The 15,232-nt window shown below is 43.0% G+C and overlaps 1 protein-coding gene across 4 annotated transcripts in view; it reads right to left on the reverse strand.

Annotated features, from left to right (window-relative positions):
- NFIA (nuclear factor I A) overlaps window positions 1-15,232 on the reverse strand; it is a 391,127-nt gene that overhangs the window by 314,073 nt on the left and 61,822 nt on the right. The window lies entirely within an intron of this gene.

Here is a 15,232-nt window from a genome sequence, read left to right on the forward strand (position 1 = left end):
AGGCTGACAAGCATCGGGGCAGCAGGAGAGCAAAGAGGAGGATGGACAAGAACTCCTGGGTCTACACGTTCTGCTCTGTCTCAATCAGGTTTCACGGGTCACTGAAGCAGCCCCAAATCTGGGATTAGCTGAAAAGGTACAGGTCAATGCAGCAATATTCTATTCTGACCTCTAGGGAGGTAAAGCTTAAACCCCCAGGTGTTCATCCCACCTTTCCACAGTCTCAGTGAACACCATGGGGGAACCCCAAACTCTTCTTTGAGCCTATGAGACATGAGATCACACAAAACTTAGACAGGAAATCCACCTTTCTAGCAAGTTCCCAAGGGATGCTGATGCTGCTGGTCTTGAGACCATACTTGAGAGATCTGCTAATCCAGGTCAAGCCCTTATTTTAAAAATGAGACAGTGAGGGACCTGCAGGGTGAGCCTGATGTGGCCAAAGGCAGCACAGAGTAGATGTAAGGAAAGGAAGGATTCCAGCCCCTCTCACAATTCAGGGCGCTTTTCATCACAGAGCAGCTCGCACTGATTTGAGGAAAGGTATTCCAAGAATGCCTTTATCTATAAACAAAGATCCTAGATGTCTTCTACTTACGCAGCCTTTTAAAATTTCATCTACATTATCTCATTTGATTCTCATAACAATCTGATGAGGCAGGGAGAGTAAAAATTAACCTCCCTATTTTAGAGATTAGGAAGCAGAGAGGTAGAGTCGTTATATGGTGTATCCAAAACCACAAAGTTAGTTAAGTGCTCCATCAGATCAGCTCCTTCACATTCAAGGTGTTGTCTGGGGTCCAGCATGGACGTCCCAGGAAGCTTGTTAGACTCTTGCAGAGAAACTTGCAGACTCTCAGGGTGCACCACGGGCCCACTGACTCTGAATCTGCAATTTAACAATCTCCCCAGTTGATTTCATATACACATTAAAGTTTGAAAAGCCCTGGTATAGACAGGCCTAGAAACCAGGTCATCTAACTCCAAGATCGATGCCTTTTCTCCCCTTTTCTCTCCCTCTCTGAAAGTACTGGTCAGTGTCCTATTTTGACTTGTTTTCTAACAGAGCCTAATTAAGAAGCTAACTCTCACCAGGGAAAGGACACTTAAGAGTGTTTGCCTTAAAAAAATATATTAAACCAGGTTAAATTACCTTTATTACCAGTCTTGGTAATTCCTCTGTAGTCATTTTCTTGACTGATGTATAGACCCCTATGAAATGAATCCTCTGAGAAGAAGACGGAAAAAAAACAAGACAGTGATCAATGGATTCAATTAGTTACAGTAGAATTCTACCCAGATGATCAAGATGCAATGCAACTACTCCAGGGTGACTAAAATACTTTACCCAGGGAGTATACCACTTCTTTCCCACATTCTTCAACTATTAAGTTCAGGAAAGCACAAAACAGCTGCTTCTAAGGCACCTGGGAAAATAACCACAATAAACGCAAGGCTCCTCACAACTGGAAGTATTTAAATACTGTTTTAATGGTCCAGGCAAGATGACAACTGCATTTCTTCACACACAGGAAGTGTTATACAGACCAATTTCTCTAATGACAGCAAAGAAACCCCTCTCGCGACACTCCGTCAACCAAGGATTAACTCAGTGGTTACTGTAAGACCACAGTTCTGAAACACGTATGCCAGTTTTTCCCTTCAACTTTTCAAATCCATTATTTCAACTGAGATTCTTTGTTGAATAGAAACCAGACCGCTGATATAGTGTACCTGTGAAAAGCTGTTTAATTCAGCATGGCAAAATGTAAATGCAAATGATTTCTTTTAAAATACATCAATCCTAGGAATTGGGAGGAGTGAAAAACACACGAGGGTTTTTTCGTTTTGTTTTTGTTTGTTTGGTCATTTCAGAGTGGCTATGTGCAAACACACGATGAGTTAATCGGGGTGGTGAGATTCCAATCATTAAAATGAACACTGAGGATGCAGAAACAACCATTCATAATCCCTGAGTAGGTCAGCATAATAAATAACACCTCTGCAATGCACGAATGATTATTTTAGAAAGATGCACATCTACTAAAAGGAAGCTTTCTCACCTAGTTGAAAAACAATGTGATGAATTAATAAAGCTGATCAAGTGATTTAATAGAATCCACAATCTTCATCTTATTATTTTCAAAGATTAAAAGGCTTTTCCACCAAGAGCCAATTGTCTCCATTTGTCCAGGAACAATAAAATCTGATTGACTGTGATCTACCTACGCTGAGATAATTTGGCATAGGCCTATCTTTAATTCTCCTTGTGTTTCTTCCTCAAGATACACAAAGCTGTTAGTGGTTTATCCCTCTGAAACCTGGGGGCTCATGTAAATAACTTTTAACAGTGAGATCGCACATAACAATTTACAGAGCAGTGTGGCATAATGCAATTCAAAGTTGTTCTTGATTTAAAATGTTTCAAGTCCAACTACAGTGTCAGCCTGCCCAGAGAAATCTCTTATAAAAGTTTTCACACTCTGTTGGGTTAAGAGACAGTGGGTATTAATCCTATGGCTTCTACGCCAAGCTTCCTTTTTGTGGTCAGCAGAGAAGCTCTGTGGTTGGTCTGAAGGAGTCCAAAGTCTTTTTTCTGTGTTAAAACAAGGGAAAGTGGGCCGGTTACAGAGTAAAAGAAAAACCACAGCCAGCTCACTCTGCTGTAGCTTTTCCCTTAAATGTGGCCTAGAGCAAATCTGCTTTCCAAAAAAAGGTTTAATTTAAACCATACACAGTGCTGCAGGCTGCCACGTTTCCAAACTCAACATTCCTTTCTAATCTGTGCACTTCAGAACCAACATACTCTGTTTCCAATGGTACTCAGACGAGCTTTAATAAATAAAATATCACTGCCCGTCCATTACTTAATTTGATAATAATATGCCCTCCCCCCCGTTGACATTATTCTAAGTGCTTATTCGAGTGTGTTGAACTGCTGTAAACATCACCTCTGAAAAATCGGTTCTGTTCTCTTTGTGAAGGGAAGGAGTGAAGGGAAGGAAAAGGGAATTACTAAGTGAAAGAACTTACAAATGATAGCAAGTGGTCCAGAGCTCCAGAAAACCACCACTCTGTGAAAAGGTTGCAGGTGCCAAAAACAGCTTTTTATCTTAACGTTAAAAAAAAAAAAAACTAGAACAAAAAATACATATTTATCCCTTAGCAATGACACTAGATCTGTGCTGTTATTCAAAATATCACTAGTAAAGACCACAGTCACCCTAGCTCACGACTACCAAACAGCCACATGACCAATACAGGTCTCTTTGGCCATTGGCATAGCTGCTGCCGATCGCCACGCTGGCCAGAGTGAACAGAATGAATAGCCCACAGTTGGGGCGCTTTAATTTTTTGCCTCAGTGTATTCACTTGTACGTTCATTAAGAACTCCAACCCCAGCGGGAAGCCCAGCCCATGGTTTTCTATGTGAGTTGCCATGCTCTATTACACATGACACTTGTCAATTAAAGAGGAAGCCCTTTTAAAGCAAACTGAAGTTAAGCTGGTACTTTCTTCAACATCTGACTTACCGCTGCTGTTATCGTCCAAAGGGAAGTTTGTTTTAGAACAATGATAGCAGTAGTAATCCTCCTATTTCAGCAGTGAGGGATTTAAACACATTCAGGGCACTGGGGACCAGTCAAAAGGTTTCTTTCAGCAGAACTATGTATTTTCAGTAGTAAAAGGAAGGTCGTGCCGATGGGATGACTGCCAACACTGGACAATTTTTCAGCCTCCCAGTTTGGAGGATATCATTTTAAACTACCAGGTATAATACAAATGTGGCACAATGGATCAATGCAATGAATTTTCTCTAGTCGGTAAAATGCTCTCCCAAATAATGGAATCCATTAATAATGATTACTGCCCCCATGCCTTTGCCACAGAAGTAATGCCCAATGCTACATCTCAATGGCCTCTAATAAATACATACAATTCCCACAATAAGAACATAATCATAACATGCCAAATGAGTGCAGATTCCAGGGAGAGTACAAATTAAAAAGCCATTAGGTAGGCTAGTCCCTGTTCAAAACCTATTTTACCTTGTAAAATACACTTTCCTTATCTGTAGAATGGGGCTTAGAGGAGATGATGGCTTAGGTCCCTTCCAGCTCTGTCAGTCTATGAGGGTTTAAAGTTTTCTCAAGGGTTTTAAATCTTAATGCACTCACTTTAGGACTCTCACCAGCACACCAACAATAATTAATGCTAATAAGGGTCCATGAAACTCCTGCAATGAAACTTTAATTTGGATTGATCTGGAGGGAGAAGAAAATGTAACAGAGAAGATTTCAGCCTTAGATTTTTAAAGTTAAACATCATCTGTTTCCTGAAAACACTGAAAGCAGGACAGTTAAAACATAAGATTTCCTGGAAATGTAGGTAGGTGACCTGGCATGTGTGAACACACTTAAGAAAGCATCATCTTTAGGGACTTCCCCAGTATCCAATGGTTAAGACTCCACGTTCCCAATGCAGGGTATTGGGGTTCAATTCCTGATCAGGTAACTAGACCCTTGTCTGCTGCAATTAAAAAAAATAAGTAAAAGATTTTCTGTGATTAAAACCCTACAGGCTACAACTAAGACCTGGTGCAGCCAATTTTTAAAAAAGCATAACTTCAACCTGTTTAAAAAAAATTCAAAGCTCAGAAATATATTTCAATTATGTCTTAGCATAATGATAATTAGCATTATTTATTCTGTGACTAACAAGATAAATCTTTTGTGTGAAGTGCTCTCATTTACTCCTCACAACAAGCTATCCCCACTTCACACATGAGGAGACCGAGGCTGCTGGAGTGTTAAGGAACCTCTCCAAAGTGAGAATCGAAAAGGAACCAAGACAGAACTATACCTAAATTAGTGGAACTCCAGAGCCTAAGCTCTTAGCCACAATGCAGACACCACCTCCTCTTATTAATAGTATCCACATGATGATCTGTTTAAACCCGGCTGCTACCTTCAAAAGCCCCTTACTTTTGTGAGATGTTGACAACTTCAAGCACCAAAGGTCAAGCCTCAAGACTGGTTTTTATGCAGATTATTTCTATGCTATAGATCTTTAATTTGCTCTATTTAGATATGTGCTTTTAAATTCTCAACCTTCAATATCCAACAGTGCCTCAGCTGAGATGAAAGAAAGCCTTCTCCTTAGCTTGGGAGTCAAGTATCAAACTGTCTCCCTCTCTTGCTGACAAATCTTCCAAAATGCTCTTGACAAACGGGAGAAAATGACAAACGGGAGAAAATGCAAACGAGGGCCTTTGGGTAAATTCATATTAGGACGCTCTTTTCCTCTTATGGAAAATAAAAACCAGGTTTTATAGAGACTTCTCTAAGTTGACCTGTAGAGAGACAATTAAGATATGGACTGCATATGGAGACAAGCAAGTTACTCGAAACTCTGAGGACAACAGTAGCCCAGAAACACACAGAAGAAGCAGCTAAGTGCTCGGGACTCACCCGCGGACCCTTGGGTGTTTAAAATGGCAGGAAGGCTTAGGAGCTATTTTTAGTATATCAAAACCTCGAAGAGAAACTATATACTTATGCACAAAACAACTGCACAAGCTTGCTAAAACATCATCCAATTCATCACACGAAAACTATTTCATACTCTCCGCTCGTTTGTATCTGCGTGCTCAGTTACAGATGTCCATCTGCTTTAAAAATGGGAAAGCAAATTAATTATTAACCAATGCAGTCTGTCTGGAAAACAGAAGTTTTCCAAAATGAAATAAAAAGTAGTATTTGAGGTTCTTGTTGATAAAAAGAAGTTAGAGAAGTAAAATTACAGTCAAAGGCATCCTCAGCTCCCCTGCATCTCAGATTTCGAACCCCACTGTAACAACAATAGATCACATTATAACTCTGTAACTACAAGGAATCTTAAACACTTACAGACCTAGCAGGCAGGTTAAAGCAGGCTGCTGATACAGGATAATACAACAGGGAACGGTGGGGATTATGGCAAATTAGAAAGATCAGATTTCACCTAAAGGCATTCGGATTCAAATGATTGAAAACTGGGCTGGCACCATTCAACTCACAGGACACTGATTTACCAGCCCTGAACCCAATGCACCCATTTCATGGATCAGAAAGCTTGTTTTCAGAGAAGTCAAGTGACTTGCCTAAATTCACTGCTTGTATCTACTCCCCACCTGGACCAACTGTGTCAGGAATGGAAGGGAAGTTTCCAGATTCCCATCCTTCAAGGCAGTTACTGAACAAACCCAGCTCATCCAGCTAGGCTCTCTGATAAATAGGCTAGAAAGACCAATGACTTTAAGATCACCCTGCCCTCACTCTCCATAGAGGAGGAGACAGACCAGGAAACAAACGTGATAATACAGAACAAACAGGACAACGATGCTCTGTTCTCATCAACTGCAAATGAGAACACAGCGAAGACGAACAGTGGCCACTTTAGAGGGTGCCGTACTCAAGTTTTAAAGAGTTCGATCTCTGCAGATACAGACTACTATGGCATAATGTTCCTGCGCTTTATAATTTATATCTTTAAAGAAACATATTCCACAAAATGGAGGGGGGAAAAAAGGTCTCAAATCATGATACTCATGGAAAGTCTTAGCCCAAAACTTTAATGGTCTAGTTATAAATCTTCCAAAATGAGAATTTCTAATAGAAATACTGACAGACCTTTAATTATGGCAGCACTATGGGGCTTTGTGTAAGAAAGCCCACATATTTTCAGTTTAGGTCATTATTTATAGGATGCCTTGCAAAGGATTTTATTTACAAGTGCCTGCCTGAATCAATGAAGTAAAGTTTTACACAGGAAAGGAAGTGCAAAGTACACTGTTTGAAAAAGCAGGGATTTACCTCCTGGGGTTCAGGAGGCCCGGGGACCGCAGGCTTCAGGCAGTGAATGATGATTTGACTCCTCCAGTTTGTATAAAAGGTTGAAGTTCAGTCTGGCGCAGTGCAGCATTCCACAAGACCTGCTGCCTCTTTGAGCAGGCGATTAATCTCATGATCGATAGACCATATGATTAGGCACTAATAGCTGATAGGAGGAGAGAATAAACAACCATAAATTTGCTTTGTACCGAGTAATCCAAGTGTAAGCAGGGTCATTTAATGGCCACATCGGGTCATGTTACCTAAGGGGCCATATGAAATAAAAATGGAAGAAGATCCTTACACTTTTTAAGATCTTCTATTGTTATCTCAGGGGATTGACCAGGGTAGGGGCTCTCGGCAACACCTTATCAGTTTTGTACTCCTGGTGACAGATGCGAAGGTTTCCATGTGCTGAGCGTGAAGGGCTGATTACAGAAAGAATAATGGAAAAGTCCCATTGTTGAAATAACTCCTCTCTAAGCACCATCGTCAACCATCCCGGGTATAACGTGAGTGGCCCTGGGTGGTCTGTCTCATAACTCCATGAAACACCAGAATCAGAGCAGAGAGGACAAACTAAAGAAAAGCAACACTCAGGATCCAGAGCGGGACTGTCTGTGACTCTCAATCAAGGCAGTTGCTGGACTTTTCAATTTCTCCTTTGCATGCAGATCACTGCTCCGAGTTCCAGGGTTGTTTCTCAGGGTGTCATGAACTTCCAGTATTGGGAATGGTTACCAGACATAAAAGCGGGGATCCACAAGGTCATAAATCTCATTCTTTCTTTTCTCCTTTTCCCTGGCTTCTTCCTTTTCTAAGACACTGACCTCCTCCATCAGCCCCATGAAAGAAAGAAATCAATCACCCCGAGCCGAAAATGAAAACCCGAATCTTCACTGTGCACTGGAAGGTTTTTCCTTCTCTGTGCCAAAATTCACGAAATTTTGCAAAATGTCAATTCCCTCTTATGTAAGTCCTTCTCTCTACCCTGCCCTGAGCCCTGGGAAGCAAAAAGCCCTGAAGTTCTGACTGTCAGTGGCCAGGCAAAAGGAAGGAAGACTCTCTGCTAGCCTAAAAGGAAGATGTCCAAGAAAGTAATTGTTGGACAAAAAAGAACATCAACTGGTTTTGCACTGCGTTTTCAGTCCCACAGCAAACTACACAAATCTTTTCTTTGAAAACTATCTGGGAAACAAACCCCTCCAATCACCCTCTCCACTTGTGAATTGTTCCTCCCAGCCCCCATTCTCTTCAACTCCTCCTCCCGGGACTTACTAATATGGCCTTTGTTAATTTCCAAGCCTTTAGGGAACAACTGTTCCCAACCCTTCCTTCCAGTCTAATTGTTCAATACCGCTGATAGCTCTTGAGCCCACAGAAGAGTATTCGATCGGCTCTTCGAGAAGAAAGCAGGCGCTTCAGACACCCTGGGGTTTGTTGGGGGAACTGCTGTTGTTGTTGTTCCTAGGAAGCTGGGAAATTCATGCCCCATTCAAAGACAAGCATTATCAATACCCCGAAGAAGTCCAGTGGCATAAGCAGTTGCTATAGCCCAGTCAGATGAGAATTTTTTAAATTTATCCTGAAGATCCCTTCTTGGCTTTACATTTATTCAAAGTGTTTCCACTCACAGAATTTCTCAGCTGGAAGACCTTGGGGCCAGATACTCTGGATCATAGAAGGATCCCCCAAAATGTTAAATCACAAAGGACACTCCAACATCCAGCCATTTCTCTGCTGACACTTTTTGGAACAATAACACCAGCCCAGCTGGGGCCACCCATGCCAACTCCTGGCCAGGAAGAAGCACCTGCCTGGAAAGGAGACACACGAGTGGGCAGAGATAATCGTCTGCTCGGCTCCCAGGGAGGAGACGAAGGGCACAGCATGAAAGGGGCTCCGCAGAAAGCTCGGAGCTGAGCCCCAGGGAGCACAGGTCAGCGCCCGTGCCCTGACACCCCCAGGCCCCTCACATCCATATCTTTCAAGTTCTTCCTTAGCAACTAGTACCAATGTTTAGCCATCTCTGAAACACCCAGAATATAAGGAAGACACTGTCAGTTCCCTTCTTAAAACAACCTGAATTCTCCTCAAAGGAAAAAAAGAAAATCTCCATCGCACACACACAGAGTATATCTAAATCTAACCCAGTTGTCCCACCCTGATCCTGTGTGTGTGTGCACGTGTGCACGCTCAGTCGTGTCCAATTCTTTGTGACCCCATGGACTGTAGCCCACCAGGCTCCTCTGTCCATGGGATTCTCCAGGCAAGCATAATGCAGTGGGTTGCCATTTCCTCTTCCAGGGGAATCTCCCCGACCCAGGGATTGAATCCACATCTCTCGTGTCTCCTGCATCGGCAGGCGATTCTTTACTATGGGGCCATCTGGGAAGCCCTAATCTTGTCACTACTGAAACTCTAGAGGGCCTGTAGCCAACCTGGTTTATAGCAGTAACAGCCGTCTTAATATCTACTATGTACTGAAAATCAAACACAGTCTGGGACACTTACAAAATCATTTCTACTTGTCAAACAGCCCTGTAGAGTTACTATGGTTCCCCACCCGGACTTTATAAAACAGAAAAAAACAGAGATGAAGAAACTCAGAGAGGTTAAACCACTTGCCGAAAGTCACACAGCCCGTCAGCAGCAGACCCAAGATTTGAATCACATCTATTTGTCACGAAAGCTGATTAGTTTCCCAGGAGATTATGCTGTTTTCCACACTGGCTTAAGAATATAAGAATGAGATTGCCCTATAGCTCTCAGGAATTAGTTGGTACCAGTACCAACAGCTGGCCCTTCTGGTTTACATTTTCCTAAGCATGAAAGCAATACAGCCTTAACACCATTCCCGTGGATACCAGAGTCTCATATCACTAAGGCAATCAGAAACAAGATGAGTCAGTCTTGGCAAAAATATTAAGTATAGGCTGAGGTTAGGACTATGTGCACAAAAAGGAGCAGAATGAAAGAGACTCTCTAAAGACTGTTTTTAAGTCTTAACATAAAGCCCAAAGAAAGAAAAAAGTAACTTGATTTATTTATTCTTCCACACTCAGCTAATGTTGGCTGAGCATCTACTATGCACTAAACTTTTCTAGATTTCATTAGAAAGGGAATGCTTCAGTTTCTCTACTTCTTTTTGCCTACTGAGACCCTTTGGTACAGGTAACTCATCGACCATTCCCCTTCACCATCCATTCTATCCTGATGCTCTGCAGACACAGTGGAGCCTGCTGCTAACTCGACGACTTCCGTTCTGTTATCCTAGTCACGTCTTAGCCATTCTGAAATGGAAAGCACCAAGAAAGTTTGGGAGATATAATCCAAATGATTCTAGCCCCTGCCAGTGCTTCACACTCTACTGAAAAGAAGGCCCAGACACAGATCTCAACAGTTCCACTAGTCAGCAGCTTCCTGTTGGTATCCAAAGGTTCACAGAGGTATGAAAAATGAAGCAGGCCTTCTTCACTCAGATACCAGCAGGGACGCCTCTTAAGTCTCCTAGAAGGTGCTAAATCATAAAGCTTCAGCAGGAATTCGTCAGACTAAGGGGCTAGGGAGGGTGTAGTCAGAGGCAGAGGGAATGAACAGTACAGAGTTCCAAAGGCAGGAAAGAATGTGAGCTATTTAGCAAGCTACAAATAGTGTACTATGGCCAGAAGGTGGGAGGGGGTAAGAGGGCTGGAGGTAAGCAGAGGCCAGTATTTCTGATGGGCCTTGCCTCAGTGACCACCGCTTCATTCTCCTATTCATTTCACAAATGCTACTGAGTACGTGCTATGTACCGGCATGATGCTAGACCCTGGAGATACTGAGGGGGCTTAGCGAAGTTTCAGGATGCCTGTTACCACCGCTCAAGGATGAGCTGCACCTGATGAAGCAGGTTAGTGTTCACTGTGTGATGCAAACTGGAAACACAAGAAAACACCCCGAGCTTTTCCTAATCCACCTACTAAATTAAACTATCCACACCTGCAGGGGAAGGACTCCTTTGCACTGGTTTGCAATGAACATTAGCCAAGCCCCCTAGGATAATGCTGGACTTTTGCCCACTCATCAATATTAATTGCAGCATATATAGATCCAACCCTGTGTTCTCCCATTTCTCCAATTTCAGCCCTCACACCAAGGTACATTCTTAATCCAGCTGAAATTTCAGGGCACACACTTCAGTGCAGCTGGGACCATAAAAATTCACATGGTATCATTAAGCACCACTAGGTGGAAAAAAAAAAAAAAACCAAATGAAAATTACATGCTTTCCAGAAAACCCAAGGTCCACTTACAAAGAAAAAAAAAATCAGCCTGGATACTGTAAAAAAAAGGCAAAATGATTTTCCAACCACAACCATATAGGACTCAAAGATTTTTCTACACAGGAAGATGCTCCTTTTGAAAACTGACATAAAATATCTCTGCCACCAGAAATCTGACTCCATGAAGCTAATCCTAAAAGTGACCAGGCCACAGTTCTTTGGTGAGTGAAGCTAATTTTAGAACTTTAAGATTCACTCAGTCTTTCACCATTATGTATATCATTATTTCCAAATATTCAGAACCGACCTTGTTACTGGATATTTGGAAATATGGATTTAAGGATTCCCAGGTAGTGTCAGTGGTAAAGAATTCGCCTGCCAACGCAGGAGAACAAGAGATGTCGGTTCAATCCCTGGGTTGGGAAGCTGCCCTGAGGGAGGAAATGGCAACAAGCTACTCCAGTATTCTTCCCTAGAAAATGTCACGGTCAAAGGAGTCAGACAGGCTACAGTCCATGAAGTTGAAAAGAGTTGGACACAGCTGAGTAACTGAGCATGCACATGCACGGTGACAAAGAGGAAAGAACGGCGCGTAACTTCAGGATTACATTCACCTGCAGAGAAGCACCCCCAAGTTCCACGAACTCAGAGTCAAGTGTCCTAATGGTGTGACGTACAATTTAGACAAGCCACCGGCATCCGTCCAGAGCCCAGGCTGGCCACATTCTATCGGCCACACTCTATCTTCCAACTTCTAGTGAAGAGCTTGTTAAATGGAATTAAGTAACACACACTGAAAACAATTCTTTTCAATGTATGAGAGTGGAGAATCTCCAATCATTTTTAAAAGAGAAACTTTTAACAAACAAATAGCTTCTGTGTGTCCAGCACACACAATACCTTCCTGGAAAGAGCACACCATTTACAGGAAGGAGAGAGGATGGGGGGCAGTGGGCTGCAAGCAAACCCACACAAGTACAACAGGAAGATGTGGTCCCGCAGTCACTCACACACGGGGTATCAGGGAATCACAAACGAAGAGCATCAAAGAAGCCCAGGAAGGTTTCCAGGGGGAGGGGGTTTTGAGTTGAGTCTTAAGGAGGTTTTCAGGGAGTAAAGCAAGTATAATCCTGCATCTTAGAGTATGCTCTGTTGGATTGGGTTTCATAGAACAGAAGGGTCCACTCAACAAAACTGCCTTATTTGCCAATGAACCCAGGGACTCTGGACTCCCTGATAGGGTGTGGATGGCTGAATGACCGACCCCCGCTCCGCCCCCCAATCTGCACCTTTAAAGGGCTACATCCTAATTCCAGACCCTGTGACTACAGCACAAGGCGATCCAGTTTAGGATTTGGAGGTAGAGAGGTTATCCTGCATCACCCAGGAAGGCCCAATGAAGTAATCACAAGGTTCTACAGGAGACAGGCAGGACGACAAAGACCTGGGAGAAAGAGGCAGAAACTGGAGCGATGCAGAAATGAGCCAAAGATACCAAACCAGCCTCTACAAGCTGGAAGAGGCAAGGAAGGGTCTCCCCTGGAACCTCCTGGATGGTCCAGCCCTGTGGATACCAGGCTGGTTTTAGACTCCCCAGCTCCAAAACTGTAGAACATAAATTTGTGTGGTTTTAAACCATTCAGTTCAGTTCAGTCGCTCAGTCGTGTCAGACTCTTTGCGACCCCATGAATCGCAGCACGCCAGGTCTCCCTGTCCATCACCAACTCCCGGAGTTTACTCAAACCCATGTCCACCATTAGGTTGTGATAATACAGCAGGAATAGGAAACAAGCCTGGGGCTGGCAGTAATAGGAAGAAGAGATGAATTCAATCAGCACTGACTTTACACCACAAATCCAAGCACCTTGATGGACCAGAGCAGGGAAACAATGACAGTGAACACTAACCGTAACTCCACACACAAAACGGGAGCAAAACACTACAAATGGCTCAACTTGCTTACATAACTCAAAGTGAGCAGTCGTCAAATATCCAGGGAATTCATATCTACGTGCCCCTGCTGTGGCCAGCCCACCCCAAGGCTCAGACTCTGCACAAAACTCACTGCTCCAGAGGCACCTACACGCCCCTTATGTGAAAAAGTAACTGGAGGGCAGGGATTTTGTTCTGTTTCTTCACCACTCTATCCCCAGCACTAGAACAATGCTTGGCACATAGTAGGTGTTCAGTAACATTTAGGGAACTAATGAAAGCCTGGAGATAAAAGATAACCTATTTGTGAATAACAAGCAAGTCTCTGGTGGATAATGTTTCTACTGCAAGGTTATCTGATTGGCCAGACTCTGCAGATTTTGAGAAAACATCCTCCTAATTGCATTTCTGGTTTTAGCCATACAGTGTAACATGTAATAAAAAGGGCAAAACAAAAATTCAGAAAGTCAGTGAAACCAGGTTATGTGGCAATGTGTTAGCTCCGTGTTCCTACCGTGCGTGAGGGAAGCATTAATTTCCTTGAGGGTTTTTTCTCCTTGGGTTAGTGCTGAAATGGCACAAAACAGGCAGAGATTTGATTCTCTTAGATTTACTATTAATGCCATCAGCATTTCAAGAATAAAATATCTACAAGCAGAAATGGAAGCCCCTTAATTAAATGAAATTTTATAGGCATTTGAAATATCCCAAAGTGAAGGGCCAGAGGGGCAGGCAACATGTCACAGACCAACGAGGATTAAGTAACAACAGCAGCAAAACAGGGGCTTCCCTGGTAGCTCAGCTGGTAAAGAATCCGCCTGCAATGCGGGAGACCTGGGTTCAATCCCTGGGTTGGGGAGATCCCCTGGAGAAGGGATAGGCTACTCACTCCAGTATCCTTGGGCTTCCCTGGTAACTCAAACGGTAAAGAATCCGCCTGCAACGCGGGAGACCTGGGTTCAATCCCTGGGTTGGGGGGATCCCCTGGAGGAGGGTGTAGCAACCCATTCCAGGATTCTTGCCTAGAGAATCCCCCTGCACAGAGGAGCCTGGAGGGCTGCAGTCCACGGGGTAGCAGAGTTGGACACGACTGAGCGACTCAGCACAGCATGTCAGCTAAACAGAGGTGAGCAACGCGCATTTCCCAAAGAACCTTCTTGTCAGGTATGCTCTGATGCCGGTTCTTATCATTCTGGTTTCTTCCACTAAAGATGGACAGAGGGTAGGAATTAAACAGCTGTAGGCCTTGGGCTAGTGGCTAACACAAAGGGAAAAATAAACATCCATCTATTTTCTCAAAGAACATTTCCTGAGCACCTATCCTGTGCCAAGCCAAGTGCTAGATCCTAGAGACAGAAAAACATTCTGATTAGCTCTCAGGCATGTTCTCTGTTTTCAAGCAGCTGTGCCAAGTGCAGTTCTAATACCATAACCCTCATTGTCACAATGAGAAAACGAAGGCTTAGCAGTATCATGAGTTCATGGGGCCAGTGCTTGGCAAAGAAATAATCTGAATTCAGACACATGTGATTTCAGGGCTCAAATTTTTGTGGACAAATGTCCCAGTGCCACTGCCCAGCAAACGCGCATCACAGAATGGATGAGTTCAGACCTCGGCACACAGACACAGACACACATACTAATCGGGAAATTTCTAAAGACAAAAGTTTTCCATAGAGTTGCTTGTCACAGGAACACAAAAATGTTGTTTTAAGCCTTCTAGAACAATGGTTTGCTTAAAAACAAATTACTGGGCCTTCACTCACAAGTTTGTGATTTAGTGGGTCTAGAATTCAGATCAAGGATATGAATTTCTGGGACTTCTCTGGCAGTCCAATGGTTAAGATTCTGTGCTTCTACTGCAGGGGGCATGAGTTCAATACCTAGTTGGAGAACAAAGGTCCTGTATGCCGCATGTTGTGGCCAAAAAAAATTTTTTTTAAATTTTTTTAAAGATATGAATTTCTAATAAGTCCATATGTTAGGCTGATGATGCTGCTTTGGGGACCATTCGTGGAGAACCACTGATGTATAAATCTGCAAATGTGATCTCGAAGGCCAAGAATTCTGTCTTTTTTGTTCTCTGTACCTAAAAGAATACACGGCATAGGTTTGCTGTTCAGAAAATAATTACTGAATAAATAAATCTACTGTGTACTTGAA

The sequence above is a fragment of the Muntiacus reevesi genome, chromosome 1 (assembly GCF_963930625.1).
Source record: "Muntiacus reevesi chromosome 1, mMunRee1.1, whole genome shotgun sequence".
In the NCBI taxonomy this organism is placed as follows: Eukaryota; Metazoa; Chordata; class Mammalia; order Artiodactyla; family Cervidae; genus Muntiacus; species Muntiacus reevesi.